At 40.9% G+C, this 12,462-nt stretch overlaps 1 pseudogene; it reads left to right on the forward strand.

The window, feature by feature from the left end:
• The first annotated feature begins 868 nt into the window (after positions 1–868).
• On the forward strand, positions 869–9,475 carry LOC137353580 (ferritin heavy chain B-like; annotated as a pseudogene).
• Positions 9,476–12,462: the final 2,987 nt, after the last annotated feature.

Genomic DNA, 12,462 nt, shown 5'->3' on the forward strand with positions numbered 1-12,462 from the left:
AGTCTTTTGGCTGTGGGAGGAAACCCACGCAGACACAGGGAGAACTTGCAAACTCCACACAGGCAGTACCCAGAATTGAACCCGGGTCGCTGGAGCTGTGAGGCTGCAGTGCTAACCACTGCGCCACTGTGCCGCCCTAATAGTTCATTTCGATCTATTGGCCTTGGTGGGGGCACAGCACAGATTCACCAGAACGATACCAGGGCTAAATGATAAGGTCACTTTGCACTGACTGGTATGTATTCCTTCGTGTATTGAAGATTAAGTGATGATTATAATTGAGCTGTTGAAGATAATTAATGGGTTTAATAACGTAGATAGAGAGAAACTATTTTCTCTGGGACAGGGCTTCATCTTCAGATTAGGCAATTCAGGGATGATATTGGAAAGCATTTCTTCACAACACGGGAAAATAGAAATCTGGAACTCTCTTCCCCAAAATGGATCAAGTCAACATTCAAAATTGATGTTAGGTTTTTGTGAGTTAAGGTCATGAAATCATGAACCAAGGCAGGGAAATGGCATTAAGACACAGAGCAGCCATGATCTAATTGAATGGTGGAACAGACTTGAATTGGCCTCCTCCTGTTCCTTTGTTCCAATCACAGAATAATCTTGTAAATCAACCTGCACTCCACATCCCTGATTGGCTCTGGGTATCTCACCTCACCCACTGCTCCTTAATTGGTGCCTCGAGGCATGGAGGATTCCTGACTGGCTATCGGGGATTGTCAATCATCATTGGTGATGTCATTCCCTGTTTGAATACAGGCTGATCCAGTTGCATAAATACAAGAGCTTGTGAGGGAAGTGGTTAGATTGCTGTTGTTGTGTTTGAATTTATTTTCTGCCAATATTAGAAGTGAAAATGGCTTCCCAAGTGCGTCAGAACTACCACAAGGACTGTGAGGATGCTGTTAACAAGCAGGTTAACCTGGAACTCTATTCCTCCTATGTTTACCTGTCCATGGTGAGTTTTGTATTTTTTGGGGTCCTAATTCAAAATTCAGGCTGCGACTTCATTGTATGCTGTTGTTTAATGAATTGGCTTTAGGATGTATCTCAATAGCCCTCCCTGGACTTAATCCAGTGGATTATATTTAATAGTAATTCTGTAGAAGGTCTCATTAACAGACTGCTCCTGGCTCTGTAGTTGTCTTATTCGGAGATATTTTATACCTGAAACCAGCTCCATGGTTCCATGAAGCTTGTAATTGAGGATTCATCTTCAAGTATTGACTTGGTCAAATTTGTAACTTGGATGAAAACAATTAACTTTAATTGGGTGTCTAGTGAGTGAAACATGGAATGGTTTTTCCCAGTTTTCTCTTTTTCCTGATTGAGTGAAATTCTTTGAATCCTCTGTTGTGGAACCTGGATCTTGGTACTTGATCGTGCCAAAATGTTAAACTGCTGAATGTGGAAGGTTTTACTTTTTTTTTTAAATCCCTGATATTGAACCTGAATTGATGAAGGAGGGAGGGAAGAATGTCCCACTGAAATTTGAGCTTTCAACCTGCACTTGGACCTCTAATAGATTCTACCAAAAAATATTATGGATCCCTCTTGTCTAATTTTAGCCACTTGCCTTGTTTCTACTTCACGAGGAGGGACTTTCAACCTTTTCAGAAAAGATTAATGAAGCCAATTGTGCTTTGTGTAAGAATCATACTTTCTCCCTGAAACTGTAAATGCTTTCAAAAGCAAGGTATTGAAGCCATGAATGGGTATTTCATCTACTATGATGCAGCCACCATTTTTGATGTGACCATGGAGGGAATTTTGGATCTGACCTGGCTTTCTTCAATTTTTTTTTTTTGTCTCTACCTACAGTCCTATTACTTTGACCGGGATGATGTTGACCTGCGTCACTTTGCTGAGTTCTTCAAGGAGCATTCACATGAGGAACAAGAGCACGCTGAGAAACTGATGAAATTCCAGAATAAACGTGGAGGCTGAATCATCTTGGAGGACATCAAGGTTGGATTCAATGCATGTGTGGCCTCCTGTCTGTAAACTGATGCTTTAGAAAGTATTTGAAAGAATTGGTTCTGAGCTGATTCCATGGTTTAATGCAGTAATTGTATACATTTGTGACCCACTGGTTGCTTTTCCCCATTGTTTACCTTCTACTTTCTTGTTTTTGTTTTAATCCATTGTAAGTGAACTGTCTGACTTTCCTCTTCAGAAGCCAGAGCAGGATGAGTGGAGCAATGGTCTGGAGGCAATGCAGAGAGCTCTGCAGATGGAGAAGGATGTGAACCAGAGTCTGCTGGATCTGCACAAACTCTCCACTGGCAACACTGACCCTCATGTAAGTTCCTAACATTGCAATTTTTCATGCACTGGTGATATTGGAATCTGCCCTTCACTCTACATTGGTAAACTTCTGTGTCAGTTTGTTTCTCGTTTTTAGATTTTTGTTTTTATGCCAAGAAGCCATCTACGCTGTAGACCTGGATCATTAAACTGTTCCCAAGGCACTTTGTATCTGCAGCATCAAAATGTTTCTTGTGCAGTCCATTCCCTGTTTATTAAAATTGGTTTGCCATTTTTGGGTAATTCTGCTCTTGTCTGATTAAATGTGCCCATGTCATACTGTCCCAATTCCAAACAAGTGTAATTTCTCTTCTGGAGAAGATCCTCATTAAACATCTGTTTGGCATTTTCTATTTCATGTTCTAGTTGTGTGACTTCCTGGAGACTCACTACTTAGATGAACAAGTGAAGATGATCAAGAAGCTTGGAGATCACATCACCAACCTGAAGAGACTGGGAGCCCCTGACAATGGCATGGGAGAGTACCTGTTTGACAAGCTCACCCTGAGTTGATTAGCATTATAGAACCATAGTTCTGTACTATTGGTAGAAATAAAATGTGATCCATTTCTGGTTATTATGTAGATTTCTCATTTCTTGCTGTCTGTGGAAATAAAAGTATTTATCATGGAGTGATCTTTGTTTTTCTTTGTATAGATAAGTAACTCATTTCATTATTCAGATCCCCAAGATACCTAGCTGTTTAATATCTGGTTCCACTGCAACTTTACCATGCCTTTTGAGTTTTGCCCTCCTTCGTCCAGCTTCTGAGAACTGATTGAATGTCTGCTTTGGCCAGTTTGTTCACATCTTCCAATTTCAGTGAGAAACTTGTAGGGAATATCTGAAATATGCAGTTTTTATCACAAAGTTAGTTTCTTACAGCTGCAGATGCAATGGTGTGCAACATGAGGAAGCGATGCTGAATTTGGTTTTGATCCCTGTTCTCATTGGACCACAAGGCAATGCAGAGAGTTTTGGTAGAGATGTGAAGATGCTGCCAGGTGGACAAAGGAAGATCTATTCCGGTTAACTGATAGTACAAGTACTTGGGACATACACTTAGGGGGTTTGGGCAAGAGATGAAGGAGTAGCTGAGGCGAACATTTTTTATATATACAGCCAGTGTTAATAACCTGGACCTTCCATAAGTGAAGCCAAAAAATGACAACAAAAGGAAATTGGATGAGCATATGGAGGCAAAAAAATGTGTAGGTGTAAGAGTAGGGGAATGGGACTGAATGCATTGTACTGGTCACCAGAGCCTCCGTTGACCGAATGGCCTCCTGTGTCATAAATGACTGACATTATTCATTATAAAATATTCACCATCCTAATCTGCCTCGGGGCCAGGTTGTCATTTGTTCGACCATTACTTGCACCCCTATTCACCAGGAGCCATACTTACGAATGTCTGGGATGAGTGAGTGTAGAAATACTTGGGTCAGGTAGTTATAACACTCTAGGTCAGGTTATAATTTTCCCTCGCAATCAAGTCTCAATAGACTTCAGTTTTGCAGAAGCAGCAACACAGGACTTTACAACTCCTAAATTCCCTGGGGCTTGACCTCCATGTTGCACTTAGACGGAGCAACAGAGTTCTGTTCGAAGCTCTCCACTTTTCATTTCCCCAACATGTCAGTTGGTTTGCAGATGTGCTGTGGAATGTTTCGGGTTGGACAATCTCTTTCAATATATTGTGGTTAGCATTGTTAGAATAGATTCATTCTACACCCATCAAGCGCAGTGTCAATTCTCCAAGAGATGGATCTGATTGTGCTCAACACAAAATGAAGTTCCATTTGCAGACTGCTGCAATTATGTTGACAAACTCTGAATCTGAGAACAGATTCGATCAGGTTCACTTTGAGAAAACTTAAAGAAGCCAACATCAAATACATCATTGACAAGGTTCAACAGGGGCTGAAAAATGGAAGCCTGTGAAATTGGAGGAAACCCTTAACATATTTGGAGATTTGGTTTTGAGGTAGGAGACAGAGAGTAGGGATAATGGCTATGTACTCCAAGCTATGGCTCATCATCCCTTCCAGGGATCTATACTGGGGCCTCAGCTTTTTGTTATATTTATATAAGGGAAAGAGTAGAGACCAAAGCGGAAATCTGTGTGTGGTGCCAGAGGACGTCAGTGAGGTTTTAAATGATTACTTTTCATCTGTGTTCACTATGGAGAAGGACGATGTAGGTGCAGGGAGGGGGATTGTGATATACTTGAACAAATTAGCATTGAAAGGGACGAAGTATTAACTGTTTAAGCAGGCTTCAAAGTGGTTAAATCCCCAGGCCCCGATGAAATGTATCCCAGGCTGTTATGTGAGGCAAGAGAGGTGATAGCAAGAGCTCTGACACAAATTTCCAAATACTCTCTGGCCACAGGAGAGCTGCCAATGGACTGGAGGACAGCGAATGTGGTACGATTATTCAAGAAGGGTAGCAGGGATAAACCAGGTGAGTCTAACATCAGTGGTAGGGAAAAAGTTCTGAGGGACAGGATTAATCAAGAATAGTCAGCACAGCTTTGTCAGGAGGAGATCATGGCTAACTAACTTGATTGAATTTTTCGAGGAGGTGACTAGATGTGTAGATGAGGGTAAAGCAGTTGATGTAGTCTACATGGACTTCAGTAAGGCTTTTGATAAGGTCCCGAATGGGAGATTGGTTAAGAAGGTAAGAGCCCATGGGATCCAGGGCAATTTGGGAAATTGGATCCAAAATTGGCTTAGTAGCAGGAGGTAGAGGGTGATGGTCAAGGGTTGTTTTTGCAATTGGAAGCCTGTGACCAGTGGTGTACCGCAGGGATTGGTGCTGGGACCCTTACTGTTTGTAGTGTACATTAATGATTTAGATGTGAATACAGGAGGTATGATCAGTAAGTTCACAGATGACACGAATATTGGTGGTGTCATAAAGAGTGAGAAGAAAAGCCTTAGATTACAGGATGGGCTGGTAAGATGGGCAGAGCAGTGGCAAATGGAGATTAATCCTGAGAAGTGTAAGGTGATGCATTTTGGGAGGACTAACAAGGCAAGGGAATATACAATAGATGGTCGGACCCAAGGAAGTACAGAGGGTCAGAGGGACCTTGGTGGACTTGTCCATAGATCACTAAAGGCAGCAGCACAGTTAGATAAGGTGGTTAGGAAGGCATATGGGATTCTTGCCTTAATTAGCCAAGGCATAGAGTATAAGAACAGTGATGGAGCTTCATAAAACACTATTTAGGCCAGAGCTGGAGTACTGTGTACAGTTCGAGTTGCCACACTAAAGGAAGGACTTGGTTGCACTGGAGAGGATGCAGAGCGTGTTGCCTGGGCAGGAACATTTCAGCTATGAAGAGAGACTGGATAGGCTAGTGTTGTTTTCCTTAGAGCAGAGAAGACTGAAGGGGGACCTGATAGAGGTATACAAAATTATGAGGGGCATAGATAGATAGGAAAAAACTTTTTTCCCATAGCAGAACAGCAGAAGGGCGGCACAGTGGCGCAGTGGTTAGCACTGCAGCCTCACAGCTGCAGGGACCCGGGTTCGATTCTGGGTACTGCCTGTGTGGAGTTTGCAAGTTCTCCCTGTGTCTGCGTGGGTTTTCTCTGGGTGCTCCGGTTTCCTCCCACAAGCCAAAAGACTTGCAGGTTGGTAGGTAAATTGGCCATTATAAATTGTCACTAGTATAGGTAGGTGGTAGGGAAATATAGGGACAGGTGGGGATGTTTGGTAGGAATATGGGATTAGTGTAGGATTAGTATAAATGGGTGGTTGATGGTCGGCACAGACTCGGTGGGCCGAAGGGCCTGTTTCAGTGCTGTATCTCTAATCTAATCTAAGAGGTGTCAATAACCAGGGGGCATAAATTTAAGGTAAGGGTAGGAGGTTTCGAGAGGATTTTAGGAAATATTTTTTCACCCAGAGGGTGGTTGGAATCTGGAACACATTGCCTGAAGGGGTGGTAGAGGCAGGAACCCTCACAACATTTAAGAAGTATTTAGATGAGCACTTGAAACGCCATAGCATACAGGGCTATGGGCCAAGTGCCAGAAAATGGGATTAGAATAGATAGGTGTTTGACGGCCGGCACAGACACAATGGGTTGAAGGGCCTGTTTCTGTGCTGTATAACTATAAATGATTAGATTAGATTAGATTAGAGATACAGCACTGAAACAGATGATATAGATATAGATGAAAGGATAGAGTGCTGTATATCCAAGTTTGCTGCTGACACTAAGTTAGGTAGCACAGTAAGCAGTGTAAATTGGATCAGGAATTTGCAAAGGGACATTGATAGATTAAGTGAGTGAGCAAAACTGTGATTGATGGAGTTCAATGTGAAATTACTAAATTACTAACAACTAATGGACACTTACATAAATGTATTAATAAGTCTACTAGAAATTTAGTCTTCATTTCAAGGGGGCTGGAATACAAAGGGGTGGAGGTTAAGCTATATTTGTATAAAGTTCTGGTTAGACTACATCTGGAGTACTGTGTTCAGCTCTGATATATTGGCCTTGGAGGGAGTGCAGCACAGATTCACCAGAATGATACCAGGGATTACAGGGTTAAATTACTTGTACAGTTTGCATAGAAGAGTCTTGTATCCCCTCGAGTATAGATGATTAAAGAATGATTATGAAGCAATATGGATCCAATGCAGTCAAATGGCCTTAAGAGACAAACCATGATCTAATTGAATGGTAGAACAGGCTTGAGGGGCTGATTGGCCTCCTCCTGTTCCTATGTTCCAATCACAGTATCATCATCCAAACCTGCCTGTATTCCACAGCTCTCATTGTCCCTGGGTCCAACCCCCACAGCCCATTCGACACTGTCAATTGGTGCCTGATTCCTGAATGATTCATGAACTATTCCTGAATGGCTACCTGGAATTGTCAATCATCAATAATGACGTCATTCCCCTGCTTGAATGCAGGGTGGCCCACTAGTATAAATACAAGAGATTGTGTAGGAAGTAGTTAGATTGCTGTTGTTTAATTTTTTAGCTATTGTTAAAGATTATGATGGCCTCTCAAGTGCGTCAGAACTACCACAAGGACTGTGAAGATGCTGTTAACAAGCAAATCAACCTGGAGCTCTCTTCCTCCTATGTTTATCTTTCCATGGTGTGTATTGTTTTCTTGGGGTCCTATTTCAAAGTTAAGACTGGAATTTCAATACATTTTGAGTAGCTAGAATTTCTCTAGGTCCAACAATTGGGTTTATAATCTATCTCTGTAGTTTTCCCTTGATTTAAATCAGTGAACACTCTTGAGACAGGGACTTTATTCCTTGCTCTATAATATTTGAAAATAACTCCAAGGTTCCATGTGGTTTCCAATAGAGGATTCATGTTGAAGATGTATAAACCTATTCAACTTTGCCAACTTGGATGGCAACAATTAAGTTTAGTGACTAGTTAGTGGAACACTGTCTGACTAGTTCTGGTCTGTCTTTCCCCTTTTGTAAATGAGTAAATCCTGTGGTGCTGAACTCTTTTGTTTGAGTAATGATTTTGTATGAAGCAGTAATCTAAAAGTCTTATTCTACTGAATGAAACTTTTCAATCACTTGTATCTTCATTGGGGGACAAAGGATGTCCTATTGTTAAATGTAGTTTAAATGCTGAAATGAAACTTGAATCCAAATAGTATTACTGCTTTTAATAATGTCACTGGGAGGAGCATTTGAACATATTAACTATTTTACAATATTAGCTTGAAAATCCAAGCCCCTTAATTGAAAAATAATCTTTTGAGATAAAGAATGAGTGATTTACCATTATGTTGCTACCATTTTTAACATGGCCATGAATGAGATTTGGGTCTGACCTCTCCCTTTCCATTTTTGCCTCTACCTGCAGTCCTATTACTTTGACCGGGATGATGTTGCCCTGCATCGCTTTGCTGAGTTCTTGAAGGAGCAGTCACATGAGGAAAAGGAGCATGCTGAGAAACTGATGAAATTCCAGAATAAACGTGGAGGTCGTATCATCTTGGAGGACATCAAGGTTGGCTACTTGACTTGGAGGAGTCTATGATCTAACTTGGATACTTTCAGTGACTGTTATTCTAATAACTTCAGTTCTCAACCTAGAGATTAATGAGTAAAATTCTTTGTTAATGAGTTGGTATGATTGATTTTTCTCTCTTCTATACATGATCAATAAATAGATGTTCAGATAGAACAATTTCTGTACTGTAAACTATTGGCTCAAACATGTGGTGCTTAACTAGGCAACAGTCTGGAGAATGTGGGGCACAGCTGTAGACTTCCCATGAATGGAGTTGAGGATTTTGAAAAAATTGGAGCTTCTGCCAAAAGGGCAGAGCAATGAACTGATCCAGTGTCCTGTAATGGTCTGTCAGACCAATTGTTAAACCACATCCCTCACAATGCTACCTCAGTTTTGGGGTGCACAAATTATCTTTGTTACTGCTAACCCTGTTGACCTTGAGCATAATATCCCTTGGACTTGGCACTCCCACTAACAGGACCACTATTCTATTCCAGAAGCCAGTACAGGATGAGTGGAGCAATGGTCTGGAGGCAATGCAGAGAGCTCTGCAGATGGAGAAGGATGTGAACCAGAGTCTGCTGGATCTGCACAAACTCTCCACTGGCAACACTGACCCTCATGTAAGTTCCTAACATTGCAATTTTTCATGCACTGGTGATATTGGAATCTGCCCTTCACTCTACATTGGTAAACTTCTGTGTCAGTTTGTCTTTCATTTTTAGATTTTTGTTTTTGGGCCAAGAAGCCATCTACGCTGGATCATTAAACTGTTCCCAAGGCACTGTGTATCTGCAGCATCAAAATGTTTCTTGTGCAGTCCATTCCCTGTTTATTAAAATTGGTTTGCCATTTTTGGGTAATTCTGCTCTTGTCTGGTTAAATGTGCCCATGTCACACTGTCCCAATTTCAAACAAGTGTAATTTCTCTTCTGGAGAAGATCCTCATTAAACATCTGTTTGGCATTTTCTATTTCATGTCTAGTTGTGTGACTTCCTGGAGACTCACTACTTGGATGAGCAAGTGAAGATGATCAAGAAGCTTGGAGATCACATCACCAACCTGAAGAGACTGGGAGCACCTGACAATGGCATGGGAGAGTACCTGTTTGACAAGCACACGCTGAGTTGATGAGCATTATAGAATCATAGTTCTGTAATATTGGTCGAAATAAAATGTGATCCATTTCTGGTTATTATGTAGATTTCTCATTTCTTGCTGTCTGTGGAAATAAAAGTATTTATCATGGAGTGATCTTTGTTTTTCTTTGTATAGATAAGTAACTCATTTCATTATTCAGATCCCCATGATACCTAGCTGTTTAATATTTGGTTCCACTGCAACTTTACCATGCCTTTTGAGTTTTGCCCTCCTACATCCAGCTTCTGAGAACTGATTTCAATGTCTGCTTTGGCCAGTTTGCTCACATCTTCCAATTTCAGTGAGAAACCTGTCGGGAATATCTGAAATATGCAATTTTTATCACAAAGGTAGTTTCTTACAGCTGCAGATGCAATGTTGTGTAACATGAGGAAGGGATGCTGAATTTGGTTTTGATCCCTGTTCTCATTGGAGCACAAGGCAATGCAGAGAGTTTTGGTAGCGATGTGAAGATGCTGACTGGTGTTAACTGATAGTACAAGTACAGGACCCATACTTTGGGGGTTTAGGCAAGAGATGAAGGAGTAGCTGAGGTGAACCTTTTTTATATATACAGCCAGTGTTCATGACCTGGACCTTCCATAAGTGGAGCCAAAAAATGACATCAAAAGGAAATTGGATGAGCAGGTGGAGACAAAAAAAACGTGTAGGTGCAAGAGTAGGGGAATGGGACTGAATGCATTGTACTGGTCACCAGAGCCTCCGTGGACTGAATGGCCTCCTGTGTCATAAATGACTGATACTATTCATTGTAAAATATTCACCATCCTAATCTGCCTCGGGGCCAGGTTGTCATTTGTTCAACCATTACTTGCACCCCTATTCACCAGGAGCCATACTTACGAATGTCTGGGATGAGTGAGTGTAGAAATACTTGGGTCAGGTAGTTATAACACTCTAGGTCAGGTTATAATTTTCCCTCGCAATCAAGTCTCAATAGACTTCAGTTTTGCAGAAGCAACAACACAGGACTTTACAACTCCTAAATTCCCTGGGGCTTGACCTCCATGTTGCACTTAGACGGAGCAACAGAGTTCTGTTCGAAGCTCTCCACTTTTCATTTCCCCAACATGTCAGTTGGTTTGCAGATGTGCTGTGGAATGTTTCGGGCTGGACAATCTCTTTCAATATATTGTGGTTAGCATTGTTAGAATAGATTCATTCTACACCCATCAAGCACAGCGTCAATTCTCCAAGAGATGGATCTAATTGTGCTCAACACAAAATGAAGTTCCATTTGCAGACTGCTGCAATTATGTTGACAAACTCTGAATCTGAGAACAAACTCTGAATCTGTGAACAGACTCAATCAGGTTCACTGTGAGAAAACTTAAAGAAGCCAACATCAAATACATCATTGACAAGATTCTACTCGAGATTAGGAAAAACGGAAGCACGTGGAATTGCAGGATACGTTTAGACATGGTTGTGGAGTTGGTTGGGAGGTAGGAAACCGAGAGTAGAGATAATGGGTATGTACTCCAATTGGCAGGATACGACGAGTCATCTCTCCCAGGGATCTGTACCTGGGCCTCAGTTTTTCATTACATTTTTAAATGACATGAAGGAATCGAGAGCCATATATCCAAGTTTGCTAATGACACTAAGTTAGGTGTTACAGTAAGTAGAGTAAATTGGAGCAGAAAATTGAAAAGGGAAGTTGATAGATTAATAGATAAATTGATAGATAAATTTCAATGTCAGATAGAGCGAGGACAGAGAGACATAAATCAGAATATTTTCCAAATGGTGAGGAGCTAGGAACTGTGGAGGAGCAGAGAGAGTTAGGGGTCCGTGTACAGAAATTACTAAAAGCTAGTGGACTAGTACATAAATGAATTAAAATGTCTAATAGACTGTTAGTCTTCATCTCAAGGAGTCTGTAAAACATCGGGTGGAGGTTATTGTATATTTGTATAAAGCCCTGGTTAGATCACATCTGGAGTACTGTGTTCAGCTTTGATATATTGACCTTGGTGGGAGTGCAGCACAGATTCACCAGAATGATACCAGGGATAAAAGGGTTAAATTACGAGGACAGTTTGCATTAATGACTTTTGTATTCTTCAAGTATAGAAGAGTAAAGAATTATTATAATTGATATGTTGAACATGAATAATAGATATGATAAGGTATCGTTGTGACGGTGTTGCTATACTTCTCGTTGGTTTTTGTTGAGGACTCATATTTTACAATTATGGACATTGTTTTATTTTGGGAAAATTGAAAAGGATTGTATGGATTTTTTTTTCACTGGGGTCATTGAAAGGGCACTGAGAGGACTTATTGTAAACAACACTCACTGGAGTTACCTGTCTTCAGATAAATATCAGCAGGGGCTTTTTGACTTGGAGAAGATATTTACAGAGAAGTGACAGGTCAAAATGTACAGGGGTCAGGAGGCTTGACTCTTGAGATATTGTTTTTGGTTTTGCTTTGAACTGTGTATTGGGGTATAAACTGTTTCAAGGCAATTGGAGAAAACCAGCCAAGAGAGCAGTCACCATCAGCATCCTCTTCCATCTTTTTGAGAACTTCCTGTGAATTAAGTGTAAGAAATAGAGAAACTGATGCTGCATGTCTCCTGAAAAGGCTGACAGAAACCCCGATGGTGCATCTCACCTGGAAAACCAGCCAAACTGATCTTCAATGTCGCCTGAAAAGAACTATTCTGGAAAGATCCCAGTGGCAGCCGCCTAAGGGTATTTGGGACACCAAACAAAAAAAGGGACAACTGACATCTTTCCATATCTTCTCTTTTATCTGCAAGAATTAGCAAGTATCAGGCCAAAGTATTCCTTTTTGTCTTGTTTTTATAACAGAGTTCTAAAAAGAAAATCTTTTTTTTCTAGTTCTCCAGTGTGTGTGTGTATGTTTGTGTGAGGGGCTAGGGTAAATGGGAACTTTCATTTTTCAATCGGTGTGTTATTGCTTTGCTTTGTTACTGGTTAATTCTT

Source organism: Heterodontus francisci, chromosome 41 (genome assembly GCF_036365525.1).
Source record: "Heterodontus francisci isolate sHetFra1 chromosome 41, sHetFra1.hap1, whole genome shotgun sequence".
NCBI lineage: Eukaryota > Metazoa > Chordata > Chondrichthyes > Heterodontiformes > Heterodontidae > Heterodontus > Heterodontus francisci.